The sequence below is a fragment of the Ranitomeya imitator genome, chromosome 4 (assembly GCF_032444005.1).
Source record: "Ranitomeya imitator isolate aRanImi1 chromosome 4, aRanImi1.pri, whole genome shotgun sequence".
NCBI lineage: Eukaryota > Metazoa > Chordata > Amphibia > Anura > Dendrobatidae > Ranitomeya > Ranitomeya imitator.
Genome location: NC_091285.1, coordinates 658,648,046 through 658,662,668, shown reverse-complemented (window position 1 = coordinate 658,662,668; position 14,623 = coordinate 658,648,046). Strand labels below are relative to the sequence as shown.

The following is a 14,623-nucleotide window of genomic DNA, read 5'->3' as shown; positions in this document are numbered from 1 at the left end:
CCGACCGTCTCGGTCCTGATTGGGCTGACCCTGCGCAGGAGAGCCTGATGCTGGGGCCCATCTAACATAGCGAAAGGTTCTAAAACGGGCCTGAAATTGGCGCCGAAAAGGCTGTCTAGCCCTCTGCTGAGGAAGAAACTTACTTTTCCCTCCTGTGGAGTCAGAAATGAGCTGATCCAGCTTCTCTCCGAACAAACGACCAACCTGATATGGCAGGGATGTAAGAGATTTTTTAGAGGTAGAATCAGCCCGCCAGGACCTTAACCAAAGGGCCCTTCTGATGGCAATAGCATTAGATGCAGCCGAAGAAGCACAATCTGCCGCATCCAAAGATGCGTTAATCAGATAGCTACCAGCCATTGCTACCTGAGACGACATTTCAGCCAATTCTGCTGACACATTACGTTCTTGGAGAGCCTTAGATAACGAGTCTGACCAAGATATCATAGCCCTGGCAACCCAAGTTGCTGCAAAGGAAGGAAAAAGTGCTGAGCTTGAGGCCTCAAAAACGGAACGAGCCAAGCTCTCTATAAGACGATCCGTAGGATCCTTAATCGATGAGCCATTAGGGAGAGATAGCAACGTGTTAGAGGCTAAACGGGACACTGGAGGATCTACCGAAGGATTTTCTGCCCAATCACGACAAAGTTCCGAAGCAAAGGGATACCTAGCCTTCAGAGCTCTTTGCCCTGAAAAGCGTTTGTCCGGGTGCTCCCGATTGCGTCAAATCAGGTCCTCGAACTCAGGATGAGAGGAAAAGACCCTATGGGTCCGTTTAGCCCGCTTAAATGAGACCTTATGATCAGAGGAAGAGGCGAGCTCGTCCTCTATCCCCAAAGACTGATTGACAGCTTCAATTAGGCTGTCTACTGACTCCTGAAACCCAGGTTTGTCAAAATTAAGAGACCCTTCCGACTCATAGTCAGTCTCAACTTCCCCGCTTTCTGCAGGGGAAGGAGAGCGAGATACGGAACTCCAGGATGCGGAAGCACCTGAGTGCCTGGGCGACGCTTTGCGAATCCGCTTTCCATGCGTCTGTCGAGTGAGAGCGCGGCCCCTGCAGGCCGAAGACTCCTGAGACCCCGAGGCCCTCTCTGAGACAGGTGGACTACCGGCCCCGACCGCCGGGGTCTGCAGAGATTTGATCGCTTCAGTAAGAGACGCCATGGATTGGGACAAGGACGTGACCCATTCCGGTGGAGCTACCCCAGCATCTGCTTGAGGGACCGGAGCCGGAGAGACTACTGGAGAACTGGCAGGGGGGGCTCCTGGACGCGTTCAGAGTCACAGGCCTCGCAGAGGCGATTACTTTGGGCGTGCGGAAAAGGGGCACTACAAGATACACAACTGGTAAAAAGAACCGTGTGAGTCTTAACCCTTCTAGACATAATGATCCGTAATGCTATACCCAGGGCCAGAGACTGGGACAAAAAGAATGCTTCAGCCAGATGGAGAGAGAAGCACTTACCCCAGTCCTGTGTCCCCACGAATACAGAGATGGATCCCGACAGCACGATACGGAGCCCAAATGTGCTGCCTTATATGTCCAGCAGGTTATAGGGGGGAGGGACCGCCAAACTAAGCTGCAGCCTGGAGTAGGCCCGAAGCCGGGGCCTCAATTTTCCCCCTCAGTGAAAAGAGAAGCCGGAACCGGAAGTGACGCGCCGGAAGGGGCGGAGCCCCGCAGCGCGGCCTGCTGGACGGAAGTCCCGGGCTCCAGGAAGCAGCCCCACGCCTGCAGAAAGCCAGGCAGGGCCGAAGCCTCTGGAGGAATAGCAGCGCCGATCGCCGCCCCAACGCCGCGGCGTCGCTCCGGAACGCCGCGGCGCCGCTGACCTAACGCCGCGGCGCCGCCGTCCTAACGTCGCAGCGCCGGATCAAACCGCAGCCGCCGCCCAGCACACAAACAGGACGCCTGCCTCACCCGGAGACGCCACAACAAGTAACCTAAACCGGTGCCAGGAGCCCCCCCTTAGTCACACCACACTCAGCGAGGGGTGGAAATAAATGAAGGTGCAGGAACCCAAACTCCATTATCCCCAGGATAAGGAGAGGGACCGTCCTCCACCCCAGCTAACACCCCGCGCAGGGGTGTAGAAATCAGGGGGGAACACACGGACGTCTAGGGGCACCTGTACAGCCTGAGGTCTAGATACCTCAGGGTGGTCAGGGCCAAGTCCGGTGAAAAAATCCCACGTAGCGGGGAAGGATACATGGAGAATATCGCACGTGCTTGCCCGTTGATGGTTTGGGGAGATCGGACCCTCAAAAAGGTCCGTCGCCCCCTCAATCCAAAATGTTGAAAGTCGGGTCCAAAAAATCCAGGACCCAGAGATGTGCCTCCTTGAGACACTAAGCATAAACTGGAGTCTCTGGTAGCCAGTGTCAGGGTGTATATGATGGAGGAGGAGCTAACTTTTGTTTTTTCAAGTTCAAGTTTACAGGGCTTGTTGGTTATAATAGAGTAGCAGTGCGGCTCTCCCAAAGATTTCACGGCAGTAGCCACATCGTTTCTGACCTCCATTAGCTCTTTTCAGGTTACCGTCTCACAGGTACGAAAATGAGTCTTGTAGAGTCACCTAGACTTAAAAGGGAACCCGCCAAGTTTAAAATGGTCTTTTCCAATTAACCTATATATCATTCTGCCCAGCTTATCCGTCTCTATATCATGTAAAATTATCTTTGGCACAAGGGATGATCCAAGGAAATGTGTTGCACAAAGTGATGTTTTTAATTACAAAAAAATCTAACAATGTGTACACGTACATGAAACCGACTTTTTAACCTGTATGGTTTTCTTCAAGGTTCTGTGTACAGACAATATAATATAATATGATATAATGAACTGTAATAAAATAACATAGTAACATAGTTAGGCCGAAAAAAGACATTTGTCCATCCAGTTCAGCCTATATTCCATCATAATAAATACCCAGATCTACGTCCTTCTACAGAACCTAATAATTGTATGATACAATATTGTTCTGCTCCAGGAAGACATGCAGGCCTCTCTTGAACCCCTCGACTGAGTTCGCCATCACCACCTCCTCAGGCAAGCAATTCCAGATTCTCACTGCCCTAACAGTAAAGAATCCTCTTCTATGTTGGTGGAAAAACCTTCTCTCCTCCAGACGCAAAGAATGCCCCCTTGTGCCCGTCACCTTCCTTGGTATAAACAGATCCTCAGCGAGATATTTGTATTGTCCCCTTATATACTTATACATGGTTATTAGATCGCCCCTCAGTCGTCTTTTTTCTAGACTAAATAATCCTAATTTCGCTAATCTATCTGGGTATTGTAGTTCTCCCATCCCCTTTATTAATTTTATTGCCCTCCTTTGTACTCTCTCTAGTTCCATTATATCCTTCCTGAGCACCGGTGCCCAAAACTGGACACAGTACTCCATGTGCGGTCTAACTAGGGATTTGTACAGAGGCAGTATAATGCTCTCATCATGTGTATCCAGACCTCTTTTAATGCACCCCATGATCCTGTTTGCCTTGGCAGCTGCTGCCTGGCACTGGCTGCTCCAGGTAAGTTTATCATTAACTAGGATCCCCAAGTCCTTCTCCCTGTCAGATTTACCCAGTGGTTTCCCGTTCAGTGTGTAATGGTGATATTGATTCCCTCTTCCCATGTGTATAACCTTACATTTATCATTGTTAAACCTCATCTGCCACCTTTCAGCCCAAGTTTCCAACTTATCCAGATCCATCTGTAGCAGAATACTATCTTCTCTTGTATTAACTGCTTTACATAGTTTTGTATCATCTGCAAATATCGATATTTTACTGTGTAAACCTTCTACCAGATCATTAATGAATATGTTGAAGAGAACAGGTCCCAATACTGACCCCTGCGGTACCCCACTGGTCACAGCGACCCAGTTAGAGACTATACCATTTATAACCACCCTCTGCTTTCTATCACTAAGCCAGTTACTAACCCATTTACACACATTTTCCCCCAGACCAAGCATTCTCATTTTGTGTACCAACCTCTTGTGCGGCACGGTATCAAACGCTTTGGAAAAATCGAGATATACCACGTCCAATGACTCACCGTGGTCCAGTCTATAGCTTACCTCTTCATAAAAACTGATTAGATTGGTTTGACAGGAGCGATTTCTCATAAACCCATGCTGATATGGAGTTAAACAGTTATTCTCATTGAGATAATCCAGAATAACATCCCTCAGAAACCCTTCAAATATTTTACCAACAATAGAGGTTAGACTTACTGGCCTATAATTTCCAGGTTCACTTTTAGAGCCCTTTTTGAATATTGGCACCACATTTGCTATGCGCCAGTCCTGCGGAACAGACCCTGTCGCTATAGAGTCACTAAGTGGAACTTTGGAGCACTCTTCTTTGTGATCTCGTCTGTTAATATGTTTCATTTTGACACAACAATTGAGCCAATAATCTGAATTTGTACAAACCGATATCACACATTTCTACAGATCGGAAGCAATTGATATAACAGTAATCAGGTATGTTCTGTTTGTTTTGTATTGATGGTGGAAAGATCTGAATCATATCTTAGTTAATTATTTTCTTTAATTTGTACATAACAAAGTTACAGTTTGATGTCTACCACTGAGGCAATGTAGAAGGGAAATATCCAACCAAAATAATCTTCTGATATGAGAAGGCTTTGGTCTGTCTTATATAAGAGCTTTATACAGCTCTAGATCCCTTTGGCACTGCCCGGAGATTTGTTACTAGAAGTTTGGCATAATATTCACTTGAATGGCAGCAATGAGCAATCGAGGTGGGACCATAAGCTGTATGGTGCGCCCCAAGCTCTACTTTATGTAATGCTGCATGGCTCAATTTATTTCACAACCCTCAAATTTAGCCCGAATTTCCTAACCATCTAAGGCCGGTTTCAGACATCCATGAAACATGGACCAGGCTCATATTGCAACACTTGGTCCAACTGCCGGGTCTCCTGACCTCAGCTTAGGCTAGGTTCCCATTGCGTTAATGGGACAGCGCTAACAGACAGCGTTGCACGGCGAAATTAACGCCGTGCAACGCGTCCGTTAGCGCTCCCATTGGCAGCAATGTGAACGCGCATCGCTAGCGCGTGCCATTTTAGGCACGCGCTAGCGATGTGCCGTTCTTTTGTGACGCGCCTCAGAAGCTGCTTGCAGTGTCCGAGGCGCGCCCGAGGTCCGTTCCCCGCTCTCGCAGATCGGGGATCTGCGCTAGCGGGGACGTTAAACATGACCCCATAAAATACATTGCGTTAGCGCAATCCGCTAGCGCTATGCGCTAAATGGATTGCCCTAACGTAATGGAAACCTAGCCTAACTGGTGAGGAGACTTGTGAAACCGGTGAAATGTGTATGGGCATTTCCCTGGTGGCAGGTGTCCGGGATATGAAGGTTGGACATGTTGGATTTCTATGTTCTTAATGCAGATTAGCTGCCTCCAGAAGTGTCCAACTGTGGCTTATAAACCTCTCCCCTTCATGAGCAGTTGGAAGGAACAGATGTCAGCCGACTGAGTGCTTGACCACCAACTATTAAGTGTTAGGCCAAATCTAGTGTCTAGGCCTATTTGCTTTACTGCTGCTCTTCCCATGTTTCTCTTGAAGGACAGAAGTGTTTCTCTCTTGCATAGGCTTGTAAAAAAAATTAACAAAAAATAGGTAGCAAAAAAAAAAGTTTCTATCACTCATGCATGTTTGAAAACGATATGGAGAAATTTGAAAAAAAAAAAAAAATGAAAAAATTGTTTCTGCCCGGTTTCGAACCGGGGACCTTTCGCGTGTTAGGCGAACGTGATAACCACTACACTACAGAAACCTTTCTGCAAGTTTGCTTTGACTTTGTTGGTAAGGTACAAGTGACCACTGTATTTTTCTAATTTCTGCCTCTTCAGATCACTTTCAAGTTAGTAGCCTGAGTGGTGAGAAGTATCATATAACTCGTATTTATGTCAAGCATTCAGAGTCTTTAGTTGGGTGACTGGTTTGTACTGGTATGACCAGCAGAGGTGCCAGGGTTACAATTGCACCTGGGCGCCTCATTCGAGCTTTTGCTTTGAGGTCGTTGCTGTTCAAGTTGGCCACTTGGTATGACATAGAACTAGTTGCAAAACCAATATGTGGGATATTATTCAATGATTATAAACTGAACACACTGTCTGCAGTGTGATCCCTAGAAGTGTGTCCTAAAAGTGTGGATTACATTAGAATCAAAATCTGAAAGATGTATACAGACTGTGCCCTGCTACCCACCACCATCGCACTCTAACAAGCATCTCTATTCTTCCAACATGTATGTTCATCCACCCAGCTCTGCTGCTGTCTGTCTATGAAGTGCACATAGTACATCACCCAGCTTTGCACATAGACTTCTCTCTGCTCCTAGCTTCCACATGGTATGCCTTTCAGCTAACCCCAGCTCTACCCCAGTGTTATTTATGACCTTGTTTACTCAGGCCTGATTGTATGCATCTGGTCCACTCTTAATTCTCTGACCAAGATGAGCAGAGACCACTCCTCTCTGCTTCACGCCTGAACGCACTTAGTTTTCCATATATTGCATAGCAAAAGTATGCATAGACTTCAGTCTGCAGTGTGATCCCTATAAGTGTGTCCTAAAAGTGTGGATTACATTAGAATTAAAACCTGAATTGAACCTGAAGGGAACTGGCCAATCAATGTAAACAATGTTTCTGTTTGTTTTCACTTTCACCCCTATAATCCTTCACTTTCTGCTACTTCCCCAATCCCCACACCAAGTAAGGAACTGTTTATCTCTGCTTCAATCCTCCCCATCCATCTCACCTCTTCCTCAGAACTGTTCCTTAACATACAATCCTCTGTCTCCAAACACAGACAGCCCCCTCATGCCCTCTCCTGCTCCCACCTGCTAACACTTTCTCTGCTTCTAACTGCTGGTGATATCTCTCCAAATCCTGGTCCTCCTCACCATATTCCCACAGTCCTTTCTACCTCCCATCCACGCTCTATCACAAACTTCCGTAACCTCTCTAACCTTATACCCATTCGCCCAGCCCCCGCTTCCCCAGTCCCTCTAACAGTAGCTCTGTGGAACGCTCACTCTGTCTGCAATAAGCTTTCCTACATCCATGATCTTTTTGTTACTACCAAACTTTCCTTCCTCGCCATCACCGAAACCTGGCTCACCCCTTCTGACACAGCCTCCCCTGCTGCACTCTCTTACGGTGGCTTCCACCTTTCTCACACACCCCGCCCCAGCAGCAATTATGGCGGAGGAGTTGGTTTTCTCCTGTCAGATAACTGCTCCTTCACCCCAATCCCACTGCCACCCTCTGTTACCCTCCCTTCCTTTGAGGTGCACTCTGTGCGCATCTACTCCCCCTCCAACTGGCTGTCATTTACCGCCCCCCAGGGCCAGCCACCACCTTCTTTGATCACTTCACCACCTGGCTACTTCATTTCCTTTCTGCGGACATCCCCACTATCATCATGGGCGACGACTTCAACATCCCCCATTGACCCTTCCCTCTCAGCTGCCACTAAACTTCTATCTCTCACTTCTTCCTTCGGCCTCACTCAATGGTCTTCTGCAGCCACTCACAAAGATGATCACACACTGGACCTCATCTTCACCCGCCTCTGCTCCCTATCTAACCTCTCTAACTCACCTCTTCCACTCTCTGACCACAACCTTCTCACAGTCTCATCTCTCTCCACTCCATGTCTACAATCCCCACCCCACAAACTTTCACACCCTCGCAGAAATCTTAAACATCTTGACCTACATTCATTCTCTGAATCCCTCCTCCCTCTCACAGACATAAGTTCCATACACAATGCGGATGACGCTGCCGCTCTATATAACACCACAATAGCTGTAGCTTTGGAATCTGCTGCCCCACTTACACATACCAAAGCTCACAAAATCAACAGACAGCCCTGGCACACCATAGATAAAAACCAAAAGAAAAAATAGGAGTATACGTCCAAGATTTTGTAAAAAGGTATCAATACAAATTTTATTACATCATAATCATCATATACAAAAACATCACATAAAATGACAAATAACACATTGTGACAGTGAGGGAAGCTGAGGAACAACACTGAAAAGAGCGGGGGGCAACCACTGAAAATGTCCGCATCTAAAGTAAGGTGCCACTAGTACATGTCACAGAATAGGTAAGAAATAGATTGCAAGGAATATGTCAATTAGACTATACGTCATATGTCCCAACTTACAAATAACATCCGGTAAAGTGCACTAAGTGCCAACTATCCTTGCCAGAGTCTTACCCATTCTATGGACCACCAGGGGTTACCACCAGAGTCCCAACGCGCATTTCGCGTCGGCTCCAGGGGGCAGCCCTGGCACACCAGCCTGACCAAAGAACTGAGGTGAGCTTCTGGGGCTGCTGAGCGCAGATGGAAAAGATCCCACTCCAACGAGCACTTCATCGCATTCAAACAGTCCCTCACTACTTTCAAGACCATACTCACCACAGCTAAACAAACTTACTTCTCATCTCTCATATCCTCTCTGTCTCACAACCCTAAACAGTTATTCAACACCTTCAATTCTCTCCTCCGTCCCCAGCTCCTCCTCCCTCCCCACTTATCTCCGCTGAAGACTTTGCCTCATTTTTCAAGGAGAAGATTGATAGCATCAGCGACAGTTTTGGTCAACAACCCCCAGAATCCTTCCTCCCGACTTCCCAGCCCTCCACCTCCAAAACCAACTTCTCCACCATTACAGAAGATCAGCTCTCCACTCTACTCTCAAGATCACATCTCACCACCTGTGCACTTGACCCGCTCCCATCCCACCTCATCCCAAACCTCACCACAGTGTTCATCCCAACCCTAACCCACCTCTTCAACCTATCACTAACAACTGGTGTTTTCCCCTCAAGCTTTAAACATGCCTCCATCACACCTATCCTCAAAAAGCCCTCTCTTGACCCATCCTCTGTATATAGCTATCGCCCTATATCACTTCTCCCTTATGCCTACAAACTACTGGAACAACATGTTTACCTTGAACTGTCCTCTCATCTCTCTTCTTGCTCCCTCTTTGACCGCTTACAATCTGGCTTCCGGTCACACAATTCCACTGAAACTGCCCTAAGGTCACCAATGACCTCTTAGCTGCCAAGAGCAAGCGATACTACTCTGTCCTCCTCCTGGACCTGTCTGCTGCTTTTGACACAGTGGACCATTCCCTATTATGACAGACCCTCTCATCCCTTGGCATCACAGACTTGGCCCTATCCTGGATCTCATCATACCTAACAGACCGGACATTCAGCATCTCCCGCTCACACACCACCTCCTCACCTCGCCCCCTATCGGAGTCCCACAAGGTTCAGTCCTTGGGCCCCTGCTCTTCTCCATTTACACCTTTGACCTGGGACAGCTCATAGAATCTCATGGCTTTCAGTATCACCTCTATGCTGATGACACACAGATCTACATCTCTGAACCAGATATCACCTCCCTACTAACCAGAATCCCTCAATGTCTGTCCACTATTTCATCCTTCTTCTCCGTTAGATTTCTGAAACTTAACATGGACAAAACAGAATTCATCATCTTTCCCCCATCTCACGCGACCCCCCCAACGAACCTATCCATTACAGTAAATGGCTTCCCATTCTCCCCAGTCCCACAAGCTCGCTGCCTCGGGGTAATCCTTGACGCTGATCTCTCCTTCAAACCACATATCCAAGCCCTTTCCACTTCCTGCCGACTTCAACTCAAAAATATTTCACGAATCCGTTCGTTCCTCAACCAAGAATCTGCAAAAACCCTAGTCCATGCCCTCATCATCTCTCGCCTTGACTACTGCAACCTCCTGCTCTGTGGCCTCCCCTCTAACACTCTTGCACCCCTCCAATCTATTCTAAACTCTGCTGCCCGACTAATCCACCTGTCTCCCCCACTATTCCCTGGCCTCTCCCCTCTGTCAATGCCTTCACTGGCTCCCCATTGCCCAGAGACTCCACTACAAAACCCTAACCATGACGTACAAAGCCATCCACAACCTGTCTCCTCCATACATCTGTGACCTCGTCTCCCGGTACTTACCTACACGCAACCTCCAATCCTCACAAGATCTCTACTCCCCTCTTATCTCTTCCCACACTCGAATACAAGATTTCTCTCGCGTACCACCCCTACTCTAGAACCCTCTACCACAACACATCAGACTCTCGCCTACCATCGAAACCTTCAAAAAGAGCCTGAAGACCCACCTCTTCCGACAAGCCTATAACCTGCAGTAACCACCGATCGACCAAACTGCTGCATGACCAGCTCTATCCTCACCTACTGTATTCTCACCCATCCCTTGTAGATTGTGAGCCTTCGCGGGCAGGGTCCTCTCTCCTCCTGTACCAGTTATGACTTGTATTGTTTAAGATTATTGTACTTGTTTTTATTATGTATACCCCTCCTCACATGTAAAGCGCCATGGAATAAATGGCACTATAACAATAAATAATAATAATATTCTCATTCACTAAATATCCACCCCTGTAAAATAAGAACTGCAAGTTCTAACCCCTGGTGCCACTCCAGTGACATCGATGCCTTTCTCCCGGGACTTGTGTGACGTTATGTCACATGAGCCCTGCAGCCAATCGGTAGCAACTTCACTCTCACTACTTTCGGATGAAACAAACCTCTTAAAGAAGTGAGAGCTGCTTCACTCTTGACTTTTTCTGGATGTCAGTTACAGCTGAAGGAAGCGTGAGAGAAGCAGCTGCAGGGCTCATATGACAGTGTCATGGAAGACCAGGTGCTGATAATGATGGAACGGCACCAGTGCAGGAGGTGAATATAGGCTGTCATTATTTTACATGGTAGGACATAGTGATAGAGAAGAGGTCGTCGGAAGGGAAGTAGCACCTTTGGACTTTTTGAACACAAAAATGACTGGAATCAAGAATGGACATCATGTCCCGTTTGGAGAGCCCTTGACGTACCAAAAAAGTGGAAATCCCCCACAAGTGACCCCATTTTGAAAGCAAAAACTCTTAAACCCTTCCTGACCTTTGACGCAGCGTATGCGTCATGAAAACCTGTGCCAATCCGACCTGTGACGCAACATATGCGTCATGGTCGGATCGCGCTCCTGCAGATCAGGAGAAAAGGGTTAACTAATTTCACCCGACCTGCAGGGACAGGGGGAGTGGTACTTGAGCCCAGGGGGGGAGGCTTCGCCCCCCCGTGGCTACGATCTCTCTGATTGGCTGTTGAAAGTGACGTTTCCCTTTAAATCAGAGTGATATTAATATTTCACCAATGAAAATTGGTGAAATATTACAATCCAGCCATAGCCGATGCTGCTATAGCATCAGCCTTGGCTGGAGACCGCGATCTGCCTCCTCCACCGATCTCTCCTCCGTCCTGTCATCTGCGGTCCTCCTGTCCGATCTCCCCTCCCCAGTTGTCCGATCCCACCCCCGCATACTTACCGAGCTCTGGTGTCCGTCCGTCTTCTCCATGGGCGCCGCCATCTTCCAAAATGGCGGGCGCATGCGCAGTGCGGCTGGCAGATTCGTTCCAGGTACATTTTGATCGCTGTGATAGGTTCTATCACAGCGATCAAAGTAAAAAAAATAACCCCCCCCCCCTTATCACCCCCATAGGTAGGGACAATAATAAACTAAAGAAAAAATATTTACTTTTATTTTTCCACTAGGGTTAGGGTTAGAATTAGGGTTAGGGTTGCAATTAGGGTTAGGGTTGCAATTCGGGTTAGAATTGGGCTATGTGCACACGGTGCGGATTTGGCTGCGGATCGGCTGCTGCGGATTCGTAGCAGTTTTCCATCACGTTTACAGTACCATGTAAACCTATGGAAAACCAAATCCGCTGTGCCCACATGGTCCGGAAAATAGCACGCGAAAATGCTGCGTTGTATTTTCCGCAGCATCTCAATTCTTTGTGCGGATTCCGCAGCGTTTTACACCTGTTCCTTAATAGGAATCTGCAGGTGAAATCCGCACAAAAAACACTGGAAATCCTTGGTAAAACGCAGTGCGTTTTACCTGCGGATTTCTCAAAAACTGAGGAAAAAACCTCACACGAATCCGCAACGTGGGCACATAGACTTAAGATTAGGGTTGGAATTAGGGTTAGGGTTAGAAATAGGGTTAAGATTAGGGTTAGGGGTGTGTTAGGGTTAGGCTTGAGGTTAGGGTTGGGATTAGGGTTAGGGGTGTGTTGGGGTTAGGGCTGTGGTTAGGGTTGGGATTAGGGTTAGGAGTGTGTTGGGGTTAGGGTTGTGATTTGGGTTATGGCTAGAGTTGGGGTTAGGGGTGTGTTGGAGTTAGAATTGAGGGGTTTCCACTGTTTAGGCACATCAGACGTCTCCAAACGCGACATGGTGCCACCATTGATTCCAGCCAATCTTGCGTTCAAAAAGTCAAATGGTGCTCCCTCCCTTCCGAGCCCCAACGTGCGCCCAAACAGTGGTTTACCCAAACATATGGGTTATCAGTGTACTCAGGAAAAATTGCACAACCACTTTGGGGGTCTAATTTCTTCTGTTACCCTTGGGAAAAAAAAAAAAAAAATGATGGCTAAAAACTTATTTTTGTGGAAAAAAAAGATTTTTTATTTTCACGGCTCTGCATTATAAACTTCTGTGAAGCACTTGGGGGTTCAACGTGCTCACCACACATCCAGATTAGTTCCTTGGGAGGTCTAGTTTCCAAAATGGGGTCACTTGTGGGGGTTTCTACTGTTTAGGCACATCAGGGGCTCTGCAAACGTAACATGACGCCCGCAGACCATTACATCAAAGTCTGCATTCCAAAACGTCACTACTTCCCTTCCGAGCCCTGATGTGTGCCGAAACAGTGGTTTACCCCCACATATGGGGTATTGGCGTACTCAGGACAAACTGGTCAACAACTTTTGGAGTCCAATTTCTCCTGTCACCCTTGTTAAAATAAAAAATTGCGGGCTAAAACATAATTTTTGAGGAAAGAAAAATTATTTTTTATTTTCACGGCTCTGCGTTATAAACTTCTGTGAAGCACTTAGGGGTTCAAAGTGCTCCTCGCACATCCAGATTAGTTCCTTGGGAGGTCTAGTTTCCAAAATGAGGCCTCTTGTGGGGGAGCTCCAATGTTTAGGCACACAGTCTCCAAACGCTACATGGTGTCCGCTAACGATTGGAGCTAATTTTTCATTCAAACAGTAAAATGGCGCTCCTTTCCTTCCGAGCCTTGCCGTGCGCCCAAACAGTGGTTTCTGACCACATATGAGGTATCGGTTTACTCAGGAGAAATTGCCCAACAAATTCTAGGATCCATTTTATCCTGTTGCCCATGTAAAAATGAAAAAATTGAGGCTAAAAAAATTTTTGGTGAAAAAAAAAAAAAAAAAAAAAAAAAAAAGTACTTTTTCATTTTTACAGATCAACTTGTGAAGCACCTGGGGGTTCAAAGTGCTCACTATGCATCTAGATAAGTTCCTTGGGGGGGTCTAGTTTCCAAAATGGGGTCACTTTTGGGGGAGCTCCAATGTTTAGGCACACGGGCTCTCCAAACGCGACATGATGTCCGCTAAAGATTGGAGTCAATTTTTCATTCAAAAAGTCAAATGCACTCCTTCCCTTCTGAGCTCTGTCGTGCACCCAAACAGTGGTTCCCCCCACATATGGGATATTGGCGTAGTCAGGACAAATTGTACAATAACTTTTGGTGTCCAGTTTCTCCTTTTACCCTTGGGAAAATAAAAAAATTGTTGCTAAAAGATCATTTTTGTGACTAAAAAGTTAAATGTTCATTTTTTTTTCCTTCCATGTTGCTTCTGCTGCTGTGAAGCACCTGAAGGGTTAATAAACTTCTTGAATGTGGTTTTGAGCACCTTGAGGGCTGCAGTTTTTAGAATGGTGTCACTTTTGGGTATTTTCAGCCATATAGACCCTTCAAACTAACTTCAAATGTGAGGTTGTCCCTAAAAAACAAAAAATGGTTTTGTAAATTTTGTTGTAAAAATGAGGAATCGCTGGTCAAATTTTAACCCTTATAACTTCCTAGCAAAACAAATTTTGTTTCCAAAATTGTGCTGATGTAAAGTAGACACGTGGGTAATATTTATTAACTATTTTGTGTCACATAACTCTCTGGTATAACAAAATAAAAATTTGAAAATTTTCAAAATTTTTGCCAAATTTCCGATTTTTTTTCACAAATAAGCGCAAAAATTATTGACCTAAATTTACTACTAACATGAAGCCCAATATGTCATGAAAAAATAATCAGAATCGCTAGGATCCGTTGAAGCATTCCAGAGTTATTACCTCATAAAGGGACACTGGTCAGAATTGCAAAAAAATGGCCAGGTCATTAAGGTCAAAATAGGCTGGGTCATGAAGGGGTTAAAGGGAACCTGTCACCCCCAAAATCGAAGGTGAGGTAAGCCCACCGGCATCAAGGGCTTATCTACAGCATTCTGTAATGCCGTAGATAAGCCCCCGATGTATCCTGAAAAATGAGAAAGAGGTTAGATTATACTCACCCAGGGACGTTCCCACTGCAGTCCGGTCCAATGGGTGTTGCGGTCCAGTCCAGCGCCTCCCATCTTTATTCCATGACGTCCTCTTCTTGTCTTCACGCTGCGGCTCCG

The 14,623-nt window shown here is 46.7% G+C and overlaps 1 long non-coding RNA gene and 1 other non-coding gene across 2 annotated transcripts in view; one reads left to right on the top strand and one right to left on the bottom strand.

The window, feature by feature from the left end:
- Positions 1-268: 268 nt before the first annotated feature.
- Positions 269-14,623, top strand: part of LOC138677150 (uncharacterized) — a 136,760-nt gene continuing 122,405 nt past the window's right edge. Inside the window, exon 1 of the long non-coding RNA XR_011320865.1 lies at positions 269-2,552. This is a non-coding gene — a long non-coding RNA (uncharacterized lncRNA). The remainder of the gene's footprint in view (positions 2,553-14,623) is intronic.
- TRNAV-AAC (transfer RNA valine (anticodon AAC)) lies at positions 5,744-5,816 on the bottom strand. The gene has a single exon. It is a non-coding gene; the product is annotated as a tRNA-Val (tRNA).